General features: G+C 41.6%; 1 long non-coding RNA gene across 1 annotated transcript; it reads left to right on the top strand.

The window, feature by feature from the left end:
• Positions 1-3,465: 3,465 nt before the first annotated feature.
• Positions 3,466-11,370, top strand: LOC117520689. The gene is made up of 2 exons (XR_004563735.1): positions 3,466-3,531; positions 10,862-11,370. It is a non-coding gene; the product is annotated as an uncharacterized LOC117520689 (long non-coding RNA).
• The last annotated feature ends 2,506 nt before the right edge of the window (positions 11,371-13,876 follow it).

Below are 13,876 nucleotides of genomic sequence, written 5' to 3'. Positions count from 1 at the left end.
CCAGCTTTGCAAGCCCTCACAGCTTTGCTTGCACCTCCCCGCTTACTCTCCACTCTCCCACACACAATTTTCAACAGCTTTATACACAAAAATTATTAAAAACAACTTTCTATATATCTCTATCTAGACTTCTGCCACTTTTCACTCCGCGGCTTTAAACAACCTTTTTATTCACTTAACACCAATGTGTTCTGTTTAAGCATGTATCTCTTCTTCACATTAGACAGCTTCTCCGGCGCTGTCAGCAACTTCATATATTACTTTTTTACAAGCCCTCTTTGAGCGTACAATATTTCATTTACTTCTACGCCTTACCGCGCCTCGCGTGCGTATCCTGTGCTTAATATATTATTTTTCACCTGCTCCTTTCTGAGCATACAATATTCATTTACTTCTACGCCTTACCGGCGCCTCGCGTGCGTATCCTGTGCTTACTATATTATTTCACAAGCTCCTTTCTGAGCATACAATATTTCATTTATTTCTACGCCTTACCGCGCCTCGCGTGCGTATCCTGTGCCTTTCTGCACTTTCTTCTACCTTTTTTTTTTTTTTTCACTTACTGAGCTCCTCGTGAGCTTAATGTGCCTTTGCACTGAAAATACTCTCTTTTCTTTTCTTATAAAAACTCATATACTGTGTACTTAATTACTTATTCTTCTCCCACGCCCCACAAGCGTGTATCTGGTGCCTTACTGCACTATTTTCTGCTTCATTAATTCTCATGTATTCTGCACTAACTCTTCATTCATTTTATTTATTTATTTATTTTTTTATAGTTTTTCTCTTTTCTTAAAAAATGACATCCTTTATTGAGCTCTTTTACTTACTGTCAGCTGTGCTACTTTGCACTTTCTCTTTAAATCTCTTTATCACGTACGGTATTTCTACTGCGCCCCCTCAGGCGCTTATCTTGTGCTTCCTCTGCACGTACTCTCTGTTAAACTCTTTTTCTCACTTATTTCACTTCAGTCTCTGTTAAACTCTTTAAATAACCTTGTATTACAATGTATCTATTTGTCAGTATACTCCCCTAAATTAACCCCTACAGCGCATGCTATCAGCCGGCACGTTAGTAACGAATTTCAACACCAATTATTCCCCAAGCATTCCCCAAAAAACATCCAGGTTAGTTCTCCACACATTCTTTTCCGCACCAGAGTTCATGAACATTCCTGACCTTTCGCTCACACAGACATTCTTTTTTCCCGGGAACACACACACCTTCTGAGCATTTTATCTACAAGGCCTGATAATTTTCAATCTTATCTTTTTTTTAGTCTCTTATCAATTTTCTTAGTCCAGGTTCTTTTGGGTAAGAGGCAATTAAAAATATCACCTGTCAACTTGGGCGGAAATCCCGACTCACTCCTCCAGATCGTGCAGAAATTATAAAAGGTTTCTGCTTACCTTTTAGTCGTGATCACTGTTATTTACGGTCTGGAGGGATGAGCTGGACTGCCCCAGGCTGCCGGAATGCCCCTGGACCCTCCTGAAGCTGGCTCGCCAGTTCTGTCGCGGCTCGTCTTTAGTCTTCTCGGGATGTCTTCTTTTAGATAACACAAACTAATTGCAAGTGATATGCTAGAAAAAGGACACAAACCTTTAGAATAATTCAGCTTAAGCAAGATAAATGCCAGAGTTTTAAGTTATTTAAGCCTTCGACACAGAGCTTAGACAAACTGAGTCCTCTAGAGGGACTGAATATGACAACCGCGCTCGTCTATTTATGGGAGACCCGCGGGCATCGCTCCTCCTTCACTTTTTTATTTATTTCATTCCTAAGACATGGTTTTCTATTGGAAGCGTCCCCTAGTGAACCCTAAGCAGGTGTTAGGCCATTATTTCAATGTGACAAATGCTCCCATTAAAACATGAAGGATTTACAACTGATTTTTTAAAAGACCTTCAGCCACAGGTGCAGCTGGCCTGAGGCCCCCCCTGCACGTGGCCTCAGTCACACGTGCAGCTGGCCTGAGGCCCTGCACGTGGCCTGCGGGAAAGCACCTAAGAGGCCTTGGAAAGCCCCTGACAGACTGAATGGACTAATAGAGCCCTTTTTTTGGGTTGAACACCTGCTAGTTCAACCAGAGGACATACAGTTCGGATCAGGACACTTGATAGTTCATCACAGTTCAAATATGGACCTAAAAATTCTTCTACAAGAGTTTGATCCGGTGTCGCAGACCGGACAGAGTTTGATCCGGTGTCGCCAACGGGACAGAGTTTGATCCGGTGTCCCAGACCGGACAGAGTTTGACCCGGTGTCCCAGACCGGACAGAGTTTGATCCGGTGTCGCAGACGGGACAGAGTTTGATCCGGTGTCGCAGACCGGACAGAGTTTGATCCGGTGTCCCAGACCGGACAGACCGCCCTGCCTCCACTGCTCATGCATCATTTCACAGCTCAGCAGCTCGTCTGAGTCTGAGTCTTTACACCCAAAGTGATCAAATGGATTAATGTGATTATTAACCACCAGATGACAAGATAAAACCTCTTAAATCATTCTAAAGTCAGTTTTTGCTTCCTCCGTCTTTTATGATGAAATAATGTTGAATTTATGTGGAAATGATTGTTGTACAAAACCTTCAGATATCTGTCACTGAGACAGATGATGACTGGAGGCAGTCTGAAGCAGAAATGAGGTGATAATCCATGAATTGCTGCTGACACTCTGAAATGACGCGTGCACAGTGAAGGCAGGGCGGACCGATTTTTAGGGAGACATCCGGTCGGCGACACCGGATCTGATCCAGATTGTGAATTTTGTGGACATTTGAATTTATTATTGAAAAGACCATTTGATGTACATTTTGCATTCTATCTCAATCAAAAGTGCCTCACTGAGTCTCATTTGTGACAGTGAGGCGCAAACGGACACCTTCACTGAACAGACCAAGTTTGACCCACATCTGATCCATATTGCAGATTCAGCAGATATCTGATTTTAACATTGAAAAGCCCTTTTGATGGATATTTGTATGATATTTTAGAAATGCCTCTTCTAACAAGACTTTGAACTTGAAATTTTTTCCAAGGTAAAAGCTTGTGGAATTGGAGTCTAGTGCTGGTGGAGGTTTGCGCTCCACGAGCGCGCTGCTCTTGTTTAAACGTGCAGTGAATAAGAATTCATGTCTTAGAATATCAGTATTTAAAACAATCATCTTTTAAAGTGAGAAAGTAAGTGTTTGTAGTGTTTGTAAGATGCACCTTTGAGAGCAGTAAATGTGGTTTTCTGCATTATTTTCTTTATTGTGTGTGTTATCAAACGGTTGCAGGTTACTAACCGCCTGGCTGTATGTTGCAGAGTCAATGGGAGTCCATCTCCTCTCTCACTCAGCCCCTCCCCAGCCAGCAGTGGAAGTGGAGGAGCAGGAGGAGGATGTGGAGGTGCTCCAGGCTCATCTGGCAGTGTGGCTATTCCCCAGCGAATTCACCACATGGCTGCCAGTCATGTTAACATCCAAACAACATCCTGCGGAGCTACGAACACTGGGAGAGTGCTGACAGACTGGCTGCTGACAGCCAAGGTATGTGTGCACGTTTTCTTTACGCTACATTTACAGTGATGTTGATAAAGTTTGTTAGTTTGATAAAGTGGTGCTGTTTGTCTCTGGCCTGTTAAAACCTGTTCCAAATGTAATGAGCATCTTGTTAATCAATCGCTAGTGTTTTATCAAGTTACGACAGCTGCTAATTGAATATTTAAATCTACAGTGTGTAGGATTTAGAGGTATTTATTAGCAGAAACGTTATATAACATTTGTAACCATCTTTTCATTAGTATGGAACTTACCTGCACCAATAACAATGTGAGCTCAGAATGAAGGCTTCATATCTACGTGGCCAACCACCAGTAGGCCTCTACTGGTGGTTGGCTCTCACTGCGGTATTGTATCACTTCCTGTTCCGGAGCACAGCGGTGTTTTTCTGTATCTGTTAGCTGTTTAATCTGCGCAGTTAGATTGATCTAGTTATCTAGATTACGATTTGTTTCCCAGTGTAATCTTTATGTGCCTTAACTAAAGCACTCCTGCTGAATCACCTCTAATTATTTACACATTATTCACTTTGCGTGTTTTTAGGAATCCGCTAGCTTAGCGTAGCTACTAGCTCTTAGCCGATTTAGCATGGCGGCTTCTCCTGTCTCTCCCGCACTTTTCTGCTCTGGGTGTGAAATGTTTAGTTATTCCTCGGCCTCCTTTAGCAGTAATGGTACTTGTAATAAGTGTAGCTTATTCGTAGCTTTGGAGGCCAGGCTGGGCGAATTGGAGACTCGGCTCCGCACCGTGGAAAATTCTACAGCTAGCAAGGCCCCCTGTAGTCGGTGCGGACCAAGGTAGCTTAGCCGCCGTTATGTTCCCCCCTGGCAGATCCGAGCAGCCGGGAAGCAGGCCGACTGGGTGACTGTGAGGAGGAAGCGTAGCCCTAAACAGAAGCCCCGTGTACACCGCCAACCCGTTCACATCTCTAACCGTTTTTTCCCCACTCGACGACACACCCGCCGAGGATCAAACTCTGGTTATTGGCGACTCTGTTTTGAGAAATGTGAAGTTAGCGACACCAGCAACCATAGTCAATTGTCTTCCGGGGGCCAGAGCAGGCGACATTGAAGGAAATTGAAACTGCTGGCTAAGGCTAAGCGTAAATTTGGTAAGATTGTAATTCACGTCGGCAGTAATGACACCCGGTTACGCCAATCGGAGGTCACTAAAATTAACATTAAATCGGTGTGTAACTTTGCAAAAACAATGTCGGACTCTGTAGTTTTCTCTGGGCCCCTCCCCAATCGGACCGGGAGTGACATGTTTAGCCGCATGTTCTCCTTGAATTGCTGGCTGTCTGAGTGGTGTCCAAAAAATGAGGTGGGCTTCATAGATAATTGGCAAAGCTTCTGGGGAAAACCTGGTCTTGTTAGGAGAGACGGCATCCATCCCACTTTGGATGGAGCAAGCTCTCATTTCTAGAAATCTGGCCAATTTTCTTAAATCCTCCAAACCGTGACTATCCAGGGTTGGGACCAGGAAGCAGAGTTGTAGTCTTACACACCTCTCTGCAGCTTCTCTCCCCCTGCCATCCCCTCATTACCCCATCCCCCGTAGAGACGGTGCCTGCTCCCAGACTACCATAACCAGCAAAAATCTATTTAAGCATAAAAATTCAAAAAGAAAAAATAATATAGCACCTTCAACTGCACCACAGACTAAAACAGTTAAATTTGGTCTATTAAACATTAGGTCTCTCTCTTCTAAGTCCCTGTTGGTAAATGATATAATAATTGATCAACATATTGATTTATTCTGCCTAACAGAAACCTGGTTACAGCAGGATGAATATGTTAGTTTAAATGAGTCAACACCCCCGAGTCACACTAACTGTCAGAATGCTCGTAGCACGGGCCGGGGTGGAGGATTAGCAGCAATCTTCCATTCCAGCTTATTAATTAATCCAAACCCAGACAGAGCTTTAATTCATTTGAAAGCTTGTCTCTTAGTCTTGTCCATCCAAATTGGAAGTCCCAAAAACCAGTTTTATTTGTTATTATCTATCGTCCACCTGGTCGTTACTGTGAGTTTCTCTGTGAATTTTCAGACCTTTTGTCTGACTTAGTGCTTAGCTCAGATAAGATAATTATAGTGGGCGATTTAACATCCACACAGATGCTGAGAATGACAGCCTCAACACTGCATTTAATCTATTATTAGACTCTATTGGCTTTGCTCAAAAAGTAATGAGTCCACCCACACTTTAATCATATCTTAGATCTTGTTCTGACTTATGGTATGGAAATAGAAGACTTAACAGTATTCCCTGAAAACTCCCTTCTGTCTGATCATTTCTTAATAACATTTACATTTACTCTGATGGACTACCCAGCAGTGGGGAATAAGTTTCATTACACTAGAAGTCTTTCAGAAAGCGCTGTAACTAGGTTTAAGGATATGATTCCTTCTTTATGTTCTCTAATGCCATATACCAACACAGTGCAGAGTAGCTACCTAAACTCTGTAAGGAGATAGAGTATCTCGTCAATAGTTTTACATCCTCATTGAAGACAACTTTGGATGCTGTAGCTCCTCTGAAAAAGAGAGCTTTAAATCAGAAGTGTCTGACTCCGTGGTATACTCACAAACTCGTAGCTTAAGCAGATAACCCGTAAGTGGAGAGGAAATGGCGTCTCACTAATTTAGAAGATCTTCACTTAGCCTGGAAAAAGAGTCTGTTGCTCTATAAAAAAGCCCTCCGTAAAGCTAGGACATCTTTCTACTCATCACTAATTGAAGAAAATAAGAACAACCCCAGGTTTCTTTTCAGCACTGTAGCCAGGCTGACAAGAGTCAGAGCTCTATTGAGCTGAGTATTCCATTAACTTTAACTAGTAATGACTTCATGACTTTCTTTGCTAACAAAATTTTAACTGTTAGAGAAAAAATTACTCATAACCATCCCAAAGACGTATCGTTATCTTTGGCTGCTTTCAGTGATGCCGTATTTGGTTAGACTCTTTCTCTCCGATTGTTCTGTCTGAGTTATTCTCATTAGTTACTTCATCCAAACCATCAACATGTTTATTAGACCCCCATTCCTACCAGGCTGCTCAAGGAAGCCCTACCATTATTTAATGCTTCGATCTTAAATATGATCAATCTATCTTTGTTAGTTGGCTATGTACCACAGGCTTTTAAGGTGGCAGTAATTAAACCATTACTTAAAAAGCCATCACTTGACCCAGCTATCTTAGCTAATTATAGGCCAATCTCCAACCTTCCTTTTCTCTCAAAATTCTTGAAAGGGTAGTTGTAAAACAGCTAACTGATCACCTGCAGAGGAATGGTCTATTTGAAGAGTTTCAGTCAGGTTTTAGAATTCATCATAGTACAGAAACAGCATTAGTGAAGGTTACAAATGATCTTCTTATGGCCTCGGACAGTGGACTCATCTCTGTGCTTGTTCTGTTAGACCTCAGTGCTGCTTTTGATACTGTTGACCATAAAATTTTATTACAGAGATTAGAGCATGCCATAGGTATTAAAGGCACTGCGCTGCGGTGGTTTGAATCATATTTGTCTAATAGATTACAATTTGTTCATGTAAATGGGGAATCTTCTTCACAGACTAAAGTTAATTATGGAGTTCCACAAGGTTCTGTGCTAGGACCAATTTTATTTACTTTATACATGCTTCCCTTAGGCAGTATTATTAGACGGTATTGCTTAAATTTCATTGTTACGCAGATGATACCCAGCTTTATCTATCCATGAAGCCAGAGGACACACACCAATTAGCTAAACTGCAGGATTGTCTTACAGACATAAAGACATGGATGACCTCTAATTTCCTGCTTTTAAACTCAGATAAAACTGAAGTTATTGTACTTGGCCCCACAAATCTTAGAAACATGGTGTCTAACCAGATCCTTACTCTGGATGGCATTACCCTGACCTCTAGTAATACTGTGAGAAATCTTGGAGTCATTTTTGATCAGGATATGTCATTCAAAGCGCATATTAAACAAATATGTAGGACTGCTTTTTGCATTTACGCAATATCTCTAAAATCAGAAAGGTCTTGTCTCAGAGTGATGCTGAAAAACTAATTCATGCATTTATTTCCTCTAGGCTGGACTATTGTAATTCATTATTATCAGGTTGTCCTAAAAGTTCCCTAAAAAGCCTTCAGTTAATTCAAAATGCTGCAGCTAGAGTACTGACGGGGACTAGAAGGAGAGAGCATATCTCACCCATATTGGCCTCTCTTCATTGGCTTCCTGTTAATTCTAGAATAGAATTTAAAATTCTTCTTCTTACTTATAAGGTTTTGAATAATCAGGTCCCGTCTTATCTTAGGGACCTCGTAGTACCATATCACCCCAATAGAGCGCTTCGCTCTCAGACTGCAGGCTTACTTGTAGTTCCTAGGGTTTGTAAGAGTAGAATGGGAGGCAGAGCCTTCAGCTTTCAGGCTCCTCTCCTGTGGAACCCTGCTCCCAATTCAGATCAGGGAGACAGACACCCTCTCTACTTTTAAGATTAGGCTTAAAACTTTCCTTTTTGCTAAAGCTTATAGTTAGGGCTGGATCAGGTGACCCTGAACCATCCCTTAGTTATGCTGCTATAGATGTAGACTGCTGGGGGGTTCCCATGATGCACTGTTTCTTTCTCTTTTTGCTCTGTATGCACCACTCTGCATTTAATCATTAGTGATTGATCTCTGCTCCCCTCCACAGCATGTCTTTTTCTTGGTTCTCTCCCTCAGCCCCAACCAGTCCCAGCAGAAGACTGCCCCTCCCTGAGCCTGGTTCTGCTGGAGGTTTCTTCCTGTTAAAAGGGAGTTTTTCCTTCCCACTGTAGCCAAGTGCTTGCTCACAGGGGGTCGTTTTGACCGTTGGGGTTTTACATAATTATTGTATGGCCTTGCCTTACAATATAAAGCGCCTTGGGGCAACTGTTTGTTGTGATTTGGCGCTATATAAAAAAATTGATTGATTGATTGATTGATTGATATTCACACTCTTAAGGCTATGAAATTGGGCTATTAGTAAAAAAAAAAAAGTAGAAAAGGGGGTGTTCACAATAATAGTAGTGTGGCATTCAGTCAGTGAGTTTGTCTATTTTGTGGAACAAACAGGTGTGAATCAGGTGTCACCTATTTAAGGATGAAGCCAGCACCTGTTGAACATGCTTTTCTCTTTGAAAGCCTGAGGAAAATGGGACGTTCAAGACATTGTTCAGAAGAACAGCGTAGTTTGATTAAAAAGTTGATTGGAGAGGGGATTTCTCCTACTATGGTGTTGGGCCTATATATCACATACCAGGTATCATGGATCAGTTTGGACATGTCAAAATACTTGAAGAGGTCATGTTGCCTTATGCTGAAGAGGACATGCCCTTGAAATGGGTGTTTCAACAAGACAATGACCCCAAGCACACTAATAAACCAGCAAAATCTTGGTTCCAAACCAACAAAATTAATGCCTCGCAGATGTGAAGAAATCATGAAAAACTGTGGTTATACAACTAAATACTAGTTTAGTGATTCACAGGATTGATAAAAAAGCAGTTTGAACGTAATAGTTTTGAGTTTGTAGCATCAACAGCAGATGCTACTATTATTGTGAACACCCCCTTTTCTACTTTTTTTTACTAATAGCCCAATTTCATAGCCTTAAGAGTGTGCATATCATGAATGCTTGGTCTTGTTGGATTTGTGAGAATCTACTGAATCTACTGGTACCTTGTTTCCCATGTAACAATAAGAAATATCGTATACTCAAAACCTGGATTAATCTTTTTAGTCACATAGCAGTGCTATTATTCTGAACACTACTGTAGTAGCTCAAAGGGACATATTTACTTCACCTTTGCATTTTGTCTCAGTGTTGATGACTCCATTAGGGGTCAGTGGTTGCTCTGCCAAACACTGTCTACTGGTTTCTATTGCAGCCTAACAATTTTGAGAACCCTCATTTCTGTGACATGGAGGATCATACACATTGCTTATGTCAAAAGAAGGTAAAGTAGTATGAAACCCACTTGCCAAAGAATGGAAAATGTGAAGGGACACTAAATTGTGACAGGCAATAATGCAGTTTACATCTTCACCCCTAGATAACACTAAATCTTACACACTGTAGCTTTAAATCTTTGACAGTGAGAATACAAATTGGAATAACAACTTCAGGGGGCATTCCTGTGGGGCGTAACTGGGAAATACCAACCTCCAAGTCCAAATGGAACGCACCATAATCCATTCATGACTGCTGCTTTGTCACTGTCAAACTAAATTGTAGATGTAAATGACTAATGTCACACCTGCAAGGAAACATTTTTATCAAATTTATGAACTTGATATCATTGTAATGTTAGTTGTGAACACATACAGAATGGACACAGTAGTTGCACAGAAATTACTGGATAAATCTCATTTTCCAGCCAGATACACGTTATTATTCAAGTAGCTAATTTAGTGGCCATTCAGGTGATTGAGCTCGGCTAATTAGCTCAGTCATTACCTGAATATCAAATAATCAAATACTTGAAGAATGTAGATTTTTCCAGTTTTATAAATGATTGCAAACTACCATTCTGTTTTTGGAGCAGTTTTTACATTAGCAGAGCAGCATCCAATGCCATGAGTAGTTTTAACACCAGCTGCTTCCATGTGGAACCCCGTTTACTTCACTTACTGCAAAGGTCAGCAGATCAACATGTTCAATTTTATCATTGTTGAAGTCGAGTGGATTACCCAAGAAAATATTTAAAATCCATCAGCAAAGCTGCAGAAATCCACAGATGGCAGTAAAGTACATGGAAATAAATTAACATTTATTCCAAACCGCTGACATTTGGCTGTTACTGGGTTTGTGTAGCAACAAACGGAAGCCACTAAAGCAAGAACATTTTAAAATCTTACACATATGAAAGTGTTTATTTTGGAAATGCAGCTCGTGACACCAGACATCCTTTGCTGCACAATCACAGTGTTCGTTTAGGTGCCCAACTAAAAAAATCACAAGCTGTTACCTGGTGCTCTTCAGTCTCACCTTTTTTTAAAGCCATGTTACGTCCTCCTTATCAATCATTATTTAAACTTTGCAGTAACAAATCAAATAATCATTTGGTCTGAATTGTTTAAAGCAACAGTTTTTTTTTATGCTTTCAAATATCTGTGAGAAGATGTTAAATTGTGCTGTGACAGAACTGCCCACGCAGCAACATGGTGCAGTAAGTCTGTGTGTGTGTGTGTGTGTGTGTGTGTGTGTGTGTGTGTGTGTGTGTGTGTGTGTGTGTGTGTGTGTGTGTGTGTGTGTGTGTGTGTGTGTGTGTGTGTGTGTGTGTGTGTGTGTGTTGCCTCCTGCAGAGTTCTTCCAGGAGTTGGACTCTGTGATGGGGCCGTTGAGTCAGCAAAGCAGCATGACTGAGTTGGTGCGCTACATCGGGCAGGGACTGCACTGGCTCCGCATCGAGGCTCACCTGCTGTAGAGACGGGACCAGAGCCCAACTAAAAAACAAACAAAAGAAAAAAACATTTAAAAAAAAAAAACATATAAAAGGATCCTAGGAGCTAGAACTGGGAGACCAAGAAGAAAACTTCACTCCTCACTGGAATTCCTCAAATGATCTGACAGCACAAGGAGTTATTAAGAGTAATTATTGGAGCGAAAACTGACTTTGAGTTAGGAATGAACAACAAAGACTTGGGAATTTCAACTGGGTATCAGACGACATGAATTAGCAGTTTGGCAGACGCTGCCACGTGAAGTGATTTGGAGAGATCGCGTCAGTTGAAATATTTTAAATTCCTGAAGGGATGACAGATGTTGTAAACCTCCCTGGGCACAAATCAAACCAGAAACAGAAGGTTAAAACAAAACAGGAAGACACTGATGACAACAGTGGCTTTCAGACGTGTTTGTGATTGAGACCCGTATGAAAGCTTCTGCCTGATATTGATCCAAGTGGGAAAGTGCCCGTTTAATCATGTGGATAAGAACCACACTGCCAACACTAACAGCTCAGCTACAACAGATGAACTGATGAAATGGACAAAAGCTGATTTTACACCTCTGCCCTTTGTTAGGAGTCTGCCTTCACTTTTAAAGGGGTCACATTATGCAGGTGCATGTTGGTCATTATTATCACTTACTGAGGCATTGCTGGGCCAGTAGCATAGATTTACATTTATGCTACCTGGCTATACCTGCCCGCAGTAACAGGCGGGTATCCCAATACCTGCCCACTGTGCATAAACTGATGACATCATAGCGCGCAACCCAAGAACTGTCTGCAGACAAAAAGATGAAAAGGCGAGAAGTGTGTGTTGGTCCCAGTATGGATATTACAGATGATTTTCTCATGGATAATCCGACAACGAACAGCAGCCAAAGCAGCCAGCTTGATGAGGACGCGCTGGAGAATTTGGAGAGCAGCGCGGTACCAACCAACACGACAAAAGTTAAAGTGAGCCAACTTTTTATGTACGCGTTTGCTGGGTGCCGTGCATTTTGAAATGACATTAAATATTGTTAATGTGATTCCACGTGTTGTGTATCTCAGTAAGTGATAATAATGCAAATAACATGCAGTTGTCGTGCAGTATGCATTTTCCGAGTCCCTCCGTCCCTGCCCAGTCGCCCAAAATGAACGATATTCTCCCGAGTTAGACGAGGGCAAATATCACTGAGGCGATGCATCTTAAAAACCACATTCTCGGGTCTCTACTAAAGACCTATCGTAATTTTCAGACTATAAGCTGCTACTTTTATCACCCACTTTGGAGACTGCGGCTTAAACAATGATGCAGTTAATTTATGGATTTTTACAGGCTTTCTCATAAGTCAAAATATGTCAGTTAATGCTGTCTGTTGATTGGCTGAAAACTGCAGCCGTCATGCAGAGTAAATTCACACATGGAGTAAATGTGAAGTTTTACCTGTTTGTTTCAGTAGGATTCATCATCAAATCCTGAAGATAAATTATCTTTTCAAAAAACGATGTCTGAAAATCCTCATTGTGGCTGAAGAAAAGTCCCTCTGTGACATGGGCACTTTGCACCACAGTAAACCAGTCAGCCGAGCCTTCTCCCCCCGGGTCCCTGTCTTTGCACCACAAGTTGAAAAGATCACAGCACCGCATTAACATCTCATTTACCACAGGCACCAGGCAGCTCTGGCTGCATGCGATGAAATTATCTCATGATCCACAAAAAAAGTTTAAATGACTCAGTTTTACCTCCGTGTTGAGTGGAGATGCTGGCCGACACCATGCACGTGCTGGATGCTGTGTGCGTCAATATTTAGGTGTAACACCTCCGGAAAGAAGCATTTATGGTACGTATTTAATTAAGAGTTAAAAAATCTTTCTGTCTAACATACACATTTAGGGGAGGTGATGGTTAAGGTGTTGGGCTTGATGTATATAGCGCCAAATCACAACAAACAGTTGCCCTAAGGCGCTTTATATTGTAAGGCAATGGTGTGGTGGAAATTACATTTACAAGGCCAATAGTGCCCGTAGTTAAAGAATCACCCCTGTGTGTGTGTGTGTGTGTGTGTGTGTGTGTGTGTGTGTGTGTGTGTGTGTGTGTGTGTGTGTGTGTGTGTGTGTGTGTGTGTGTGTGTGTACAGGTTGGATGTCGGCTCAGCAGACACCTCAGAATGAATTTCAAATTGAGTCATGCACAACATCACAAAAGTAAAATAATATGTTTCAAGCACAGATTGCCCGTCTATCAGTGTAGTTTGTACACACACACACACACACCATTGTAGAATTCCAATTGCACTGAACATGAAACCGGAACATGTAAGTCTGGTTTCTACTTGCTTCTCTCCTTCCATGCAGGTGGGGCTTTGAGGAGGTGGGTTGGATGATTTTGCAGGAGGGTCGTGCCATTACATATGGGTTCAAACAAACAGGTAGATGCTAATATTAATCTTTAAGACACGTAACAACCCGTGCATTGACAAAAAAAAAAAAACGCATTACAGACACTAGACGTGTGCGTTAAAGTAAATAGTGTGCATGACAGTGAATGTACAATTAAATAGAACAGTTATTCCACTTTAACTGGTGCAGGCGGCAGTTTTCCAGTCATTCAGGAATTTGCACGTGAACTCCATCTCAAATACTGAAACACTTACACCTTGATCATTGAACGTCTTCACATATAACCGCGGATGCCACTGGTGTTAATCATGAGACTATATAACTTCCAGCATTATGTATCTTCTGACTTGCTAATTCCACTTGTGCGCTCACTGTGCACCAAATCTCTTTCATCTGCAGTAAAACAATCATTCCTGCATTTGTCTTCCAAATAGCAATGCAACAAGTTCAGTCGCATCTCGGTGCCAGATGACAATCGGATTGACGA

Source organism: Thalassophryne amazonica, chromosome 11 (genome assembly GCF_902500255.1).
Source record: "Thalassophryne amazonica chromosome 11, fThaAma1.1, whole genome shotgun sequence".
Lineage (NCBI taxonomy): Eukaryota > Metazoa > Chordata > Actinopteri > Batrachoidiformes > Batrachoididae > Thalassophryne > Thalassophryne amazonica.
Note: the sequence above shows the minus strand (reverse complement) of the source record. Positions and strands in the feature narration are given on the sequence as shown.